Consider the following 6,930-nt stretch of genomic DNA (forward strand, 5'->3'; position numbering starts at 1 on the left):
CGGGGTGGCCTCCCGGCTTATAAGGGCCGGCCGGGCCAAGAGTCCTAGACGGGCACGGCCCGGTAGGTCAGTTGACTTTTTTTAAATATTCCGTGCGGAAAAACAAATAAAAGAAATACTAAACGGACTCCAAAAATCCTGACATAAATTTCCCCGTCCTCCAAAAATAAGCGGGACAAGATGAACATTTATTTGGGCCTAAAATGCAATTTTGAAAAAAAATGTGTATTTTTCCTAATTCAAATAAAATCCAAATAAAATCAAACATTTGTTTTTAATATTTTTCCTCCAATATTTCACTATTTTTGGAGAAGTCATATTATCCCCTCTCATATATTTTAAATATGAAACATTTTTCGGAGAGAAAAATAATTAAAACAAATGATCCTATTTTCAAAATTTGAGAAAACCCAAATATGAAAATAACAAAATCCCAAACTCTCTCTGTGGGTCCTTGAGTTGCGTAGAATTTCTAGGATCGCGAAAGAAAATGCAATAAAATATGTTATGCATGATGATCTAATGAATAACATTCCAAATTGAAAATTTGGGATGTTACAAACCTACCCCCGTTAAGATGAATCTCGCCCTCGAGATTCGGGTTGGCTAGAAAATAGGTGAGACCGGTCCTTCCGTAGATCTTCCTCTCGCTCCCAGGTGGCTTCATCCTCGGTATGGTGACTCCACTGAACTTTGCAAAACTTGATAACCTTGCTACGGGTGACTCGGCTGGCATATTCGAGAATCTTAACTGGTTTCTCCTCATAGGTCAAATCACTATCCAGCTGAATCGCTTCCAGTGGCACTGTATCTCTCAGTGGTACCTCAGCCATCTCCGCGTGGCACTTCTTCAGCTGGGATACGTGGAACACGTTGTGAACTCCCGACAATCCATCGGGCAGTTCCAACTTGTAAGCAACTTCTACCATACGCTCCAAAACTTTGTATGGTCGTACAAAACGTGGCGCTAACTTTCCCTTAACTCCAAAGCGCTTCACTCCTCGAAGTGGTGATACTCGAAGATACACTCTGTCTCCGACTTTGTAAACTGTCTCCTTGCATTTAGAATCCGCATAGCTCTTCTGCCTGGACTGGGCTACCTTGAGCCGATCGCGAATCAACTTCACCTTCTGTTCAGACTCTTTAATCAAATCTGGTCCAAACAACTGGCGGTCTCCAACTTCATCCCACAACAACGGTGTCCTGCACCTCCTTCCGTACAGAGCTTCGAAAAGGGCCATCTTCAAACTGGATTGATAACTGTTGTTGTAAGAGAACTCTGCATAAGGCAAATTGTCGCCCCAACTAGATCCATAATCAAGCGCACAAGCTCTCAGCATGTCCTCCAAAATCTGATTTACTCTCTCGGTCTGTCCATCTGTTTGCGGGTGAAAAGCTGTACTGAACTCTAGTCTGGTACCCAAAGTTTCGTGCAACTGATTCCAAAATTTTGAAGTAAATTGGGTTCCTCTATCTGATACAATGGTCCTCGGAACTCCATGCAGACATACGATCCTGGTCATGTATATATTTGCCAACTTAGCACTGGTATAAGTGGTCTTTACTGGGATGAAATGAGCTACCTTTGTCAAACGATCGACTACAACCCATATCGAGTCATAGCCTGAACGAGTCCTGGGCAATCCCGTGATAAAATCCATGCCTAGTTTATCCCACTTCCATTCGGGTATCGGCAATGGTTGTAGCAATCCTGCTGGCTTCTGATGCTCTGCCTTCACTCTCTGACATACATCACAAACTGCTACATACTCCGCAATATCCTTCTTCATTCCGGTCCACCAGAAACTGTCCTTTAAATCCAGGTACATCTTGGTATTTCCTGGGTGAATTGAATACGACGAATCATGGGCTTCTTGCAAGATCAACTTCCTGATCTCCGGATCATTGGGCACATAAACGCGGTCCTCAAACCATAAGGTATCGTGCTCATCCTCACGAAATCCCTTGGCTTTTCCTTTACTCATCCTTTCCTTTATCTCAGCAATTTCCTTGTCTGTCTTCTGAGCTTCTCGGATCTTATCCATCAAAGTAGACTGAATCTCTAATGCTGCTACAAAGCCTCTTGGAACTATTTCCAAACATAGTTCACGAAGATCTTCGGCTAACTCCTTGGGTAACTCTCCGGTCATGAGTGTGTTGACATGGCTCTTGCGGCTCAATGCATCAGCTACTACGTTAGCCTTCCCTGGGTGATAATGCAATCTCATATCATAATCCTTGATGAGCTCCAACCATCTCCTTTGCCTGAGATTCAACTCCTTCTGCGTGAAAATGTACTTCAAACTCTTGTGATCCGTGTACACCTCACAATGGGTTTCCGATGAGAAAATGTCACCATGTCTTCAACGCATGCACTACGACTGCTAACTCCAAATCATCTGTAGCATAATTCAACTCATGGGGTTTAAGTTGTCGTGAGGCATATGAAACAACTCTTCCCTCCTGCATAAGTACGGCTCCAAGTCCTCGTCGCAATATACTTCATAATCCTTGCGTTGATCTGGCAGAATCAACACTGGCGCTGTAACCAAACGTTTCTTCAACTCCTGGAAACTAGCCTCACATTCCTCAGTCCAATTGAACTTGGTGTATTTATTCAACAACTCCGTCATAGGCTTTGCAATCTTCGAGAAATTCTCAATGAATCTCCGGTAGTATCCTGCGAGTCCAAGAAAACTCCGGATCTCTCCAACTATCGTGGGTGACTCCCAATTTGTCACAGTGTTAACCTTGGTGGGATCTACTGCTATTCCTTCTCCGGATATAACATGTCCAAGGAATCCAACTTCCTTTAACCAAAACTCACACTTGCTGAACTTGGCATATAACTGATGTTCTCTGAGCTTTCCAAGTACCAAACGCAAATGCTCCTTATGCTCTTCTTCATTCTTCGAATAGACCAGAATATCATCAATGAACACTACGACGAACTTATCCAAAAACTCCATAAACACTTTGTTCATCATGTTCATGAAATAGGCAGGTGCGTTAGTCAGGCCAAATGACATAACAGTGTACTCATATAGCCCATACCTTGTGGTAAAAGCTGTCTTGGGTATATCCTGCTCTCGAATCTTCAACTGGTGGTATCCTGATCGCAAATCAATCTTGGAAAATACTTTAGCTCCTTGTAGTCTGTCAAACAGATCATTGATCATCGGCAGTGGGTACTTGTTCTTGATTGTTACTTCATTCAATCCATGATAATCAACAACCATCCTCAACGATCCATCTTTCTTCTCCACTAGAAGTACTGGTGATCCCCAAGGTGACGAACTTGGGCGAATATATCATTTATCCAATAACTCCTTAATCTGCTTCTTAATTTCTTCCAAATCCTTAGCGGGCATCCTGTACGGTCTCTTAGATATCGGCCCTGTGCCTGGCAAAAGCTCAATCAAAAACTCAATGTTTTTGTTCGGTGGCATGCCTGGCAATTCTTCTGGAAATACATCCGGGAATTCCTTCATCACTGGTACTTCCTCATGTACAACTCCTGATAAGGAATTTACTTGAGTCCTCTTCGGCACATGCCGGGATACATACTTAATCCTTCTTCCTTCTGGGTAGTAAGCAAGATCGTCTTACTGGCGCAATCGATGTTTCCTCCATACATCGATAGCCAATCCATTCACAAAATCACATCCAAACCTTGCGACTCCAAAACTATTAGGTCTGAGGGGAAAACATGCCTACCTATGGCCAATGGCATCTGAAAACATCCTTGGCTTGCCATATACTCTGCTCCTGGCAAGGTTACTAACATGGGTGTTCTAAGAACTTTGGTGGGTAACTTATACTTATCCACAAATCCGCTTGATATGTATGAATGTGATGCACCAGTATCAAAAAGAACGATTGCAGTAAATGACTTAACCAGAAACTTACCTATTACTGCGTCAGGTTGTGCTTCAACCTCCTCCACATTAACGTGGTTCGCTTGTCCTCTGTTGAAAGGGTTCGGCTTCTTCCCCGAGCTTCCATTGTCATTCCCATTCTTAGCTTCAGGAGATTCATTGGCATAATGTCCAGTCTTCTGGCATTTGTAGCAAGTGACGTGGCTCAGATCCTTCTTGGCTGGGGTTGATGAGTTGGTACGGTTCTGTCCGTTGCTTCCTCCGTTCCCATTGCCATTCTTGGGGCCACTATGATTGTGCGAGCTCCCTCCATTGTGATTGTGACCTCCATGGTTATGCTGAAGGTGTCCTCCCGAGTTCGGGGTAAAACGAGGCTTCTGATGAGCTCTTGTACTGTACTTTCCTTGTCCATACTTCCTCTTACGGCTCTCAATCTGCTGTTGCTTCCCTTCAATCATGAGAGCTCTGTCTACCAACTCCTGGTAGTTGTTAAAGTTGCCACCACCAACTGCATGCTCAGCTCATCATTCAGTCCTTCCAGAAACTTCTCCTGCTTAGCTGCATCCGTAGCAACGTCATCTGGGGCATAACATGCTAACTTACTGAAATCCTCCACGTATTGGCCAACGGTACGTCCTCCTTGGTGTAAGTTGCGAAACTCACGCTTCTTCATGGCCATAGCTCCTGCTGAAACATGGGCAGTACGGAAAGCTTGCTGAAACTGGTCCCATGTGACGATGTCAATGGGGTGAGTGGCTGTGTAATTCTCCCACCATGATGCTGCGGGTCCATCAAGCTGATGTGCGGCAAAACGCACTCTCTCCGCATCTGTGCATCCTGCAGTGGTCAGCTCCCTTCCAACCTTGCGGAGCCAATCATCTGCAACAATCGGCTCGGTGCTACTGGAGAACACCGGCGGATTCAGCCTAAGAAAACGGGCTAAGTGGTCAACAGGTGGTGGTGGTGGGTTGTTGTTGTTGTTGTTGCTTTGGTTCTAAACTAGCACTTGCATCAAGGCATTCTGCTGCTGAATCAACCGAGTGATCTCCGGTGGGAAAACAAATCCGGTGTCGCGTCTCGGAGGCATCTGATGGGTTTAAAAAAGATGAGAAAATAGAATAGAATGAGGTCTAGAGGGAAAACACTACCCATATGCACATGAGACAAACACAATCATATCACTCCAATCAATTCAAACAAGGCATACAATCGATCTAACTATCGTTACAAAGTGCTTGGACTATACTATATACATGGTGGAATACTACTACTAATTTGGTGGTCTACTAGAAGAATTGATCGGTCGAAGACTCCATGATATCTGCTCCGGCTTCATCCTCCCAATCATCATCACTGGGGCCCGAGTCGGTGTCGTCGATGATGATGTAGTTCTCCGGGCAAGTAGAATCGTCATCTTCTCCTCCTCGCGCAGGGTCTCCCATGAAAACTCCTAGCTTCTTTGTCAGGTCGCCATTCTTCTCCACTAGTGCGACGATTTCCTCCATATAATCCTCGCGTGTAGCCTTGAGTTCTTCCTCCAGCTCCATGATCCTAGTCTTTGCCTTCTTCAGATCTATCATGTCTGCGCACATCTGGTTCTCCTGGCGACGAATGTGCTGGTTTAACTCCTGGATGAAAGCTGCAATAGATCTATCCTTCCTGGTGCTGATCATCTCCCAATGCTCGTCTCGGCGCCCACAAATCTGATAGATAGTATCCTTGAGATCCTTGTGGTACACTTCTCCAATGCGTCCCATGGTGATGTGGGCTGCCATGCTCTTTCCTAGACTCCAGGTTGGTGCATCAAAGGAAAACTCTATGGGCTCAGTGACTGGCATGAACGTCCTTCCTGGAACTTGAACTTGAATCATCCAGCGCTCCTCTTCTGGTAGTGTGACGTTGTAGGTCCCGGTGAAGCTTGGTATTCCGATGTTCAGGTACTTAGTAACTTCCTTCAAGTGTCGTCCAAAAGGTGTATCCTCATCTGGTTGCGCGAACTTGTTCCTTGCATCCGCCATCCTAAAAGAGTGGAAGAAAGGAGAGGAGTCAGAAATGAGAAGAGAGTAGTGATCTAGGGCTTTAGCTTAGTGGTCGTGTCCTACAGTCAGCGTGTGCTCTGATACCATCTTTGTAGCGACCAGACCTCAAACAGTCTAGTCTCTGTGCATCAGTGTCATCCCTGGATCGGTAATGCTGACACGCACAGTACTTGAAGGATTTATAACAGAGTAGCAATCACACACTTATTACATCGAATAGTCTCAAGAGAGAAATTAATACAATAAATATGGCTTAAGGCCATCTAAATACGATAACATCGGAAGACTTAAAAGATAAAGTGAGTCCATCAACTCCAACGACATCACTGAGTATAAGACCATGACCTATAGCACCTTACTCGTCGTGTGAAAAGTCTGCAACATGAACGTTGCAGCCCAAAAACGGGTCAGCACATGGAATATGCTGGCAAGGTAACACATAGAGTAATGAACAGAATAATGCTATCATTACATGCATATTTGGCTGGTGGAAAGCTCTATGGTTACAGGTTTGCATAAAGCCAATTTTTCCCTACTGCAAAGGAATATACTTTATTTAACTACAAAGTTGGTTGAAAAATATTGAGAAGGTAAACCCCCTCTCAATCCCAATTAAAAGTAATCATTAACAACCCAACAAATTATTTAAGTAACGTGATGAGATCGATATGATAATCCAAGAACTAGATACTCAAGATGTCCATAACCGGGGATACGGCTAACCATGATTAGTTTGTACACTCTGCAGAGGTTTGTGCACTTTTCCCCACAAGACTCGATCTCCTCCATTGGATTTCTCGCACTACATGGTGTTTGAGAAACGGATGACCGAGACACAGTCTTTCAGAAGCGTTAGCACCTTACGATGGGTAGACAGTTACACCTACCTTCCCCTACATCTGCTAGTCTACGACTGTAAGAGTTCACACGACTTAATCAACTATGCTAGAGCCCATAATAGCTTGTGGCTGCACACGGAAGTTTCTAGTATGAATAATCTCACGATCCCTTTG

The sequence above is a fragment of the Triticum aestivum genome, chromosome 1D (assembly GCF_018294505.1).
Source record: "Triticum aestivum cultivar Chinese Spring chromosome 1D, IWGSC CS RefSeq v2.1, whole genome shotgun sequence".
Classification (NCBI taxonomy): domain Eukaryota; kingdom Viridiplantae; phylum Streptophyta; class Magnoliopsida; order Poales; family Poaceae; genus Triticum; species Triticum aestivum.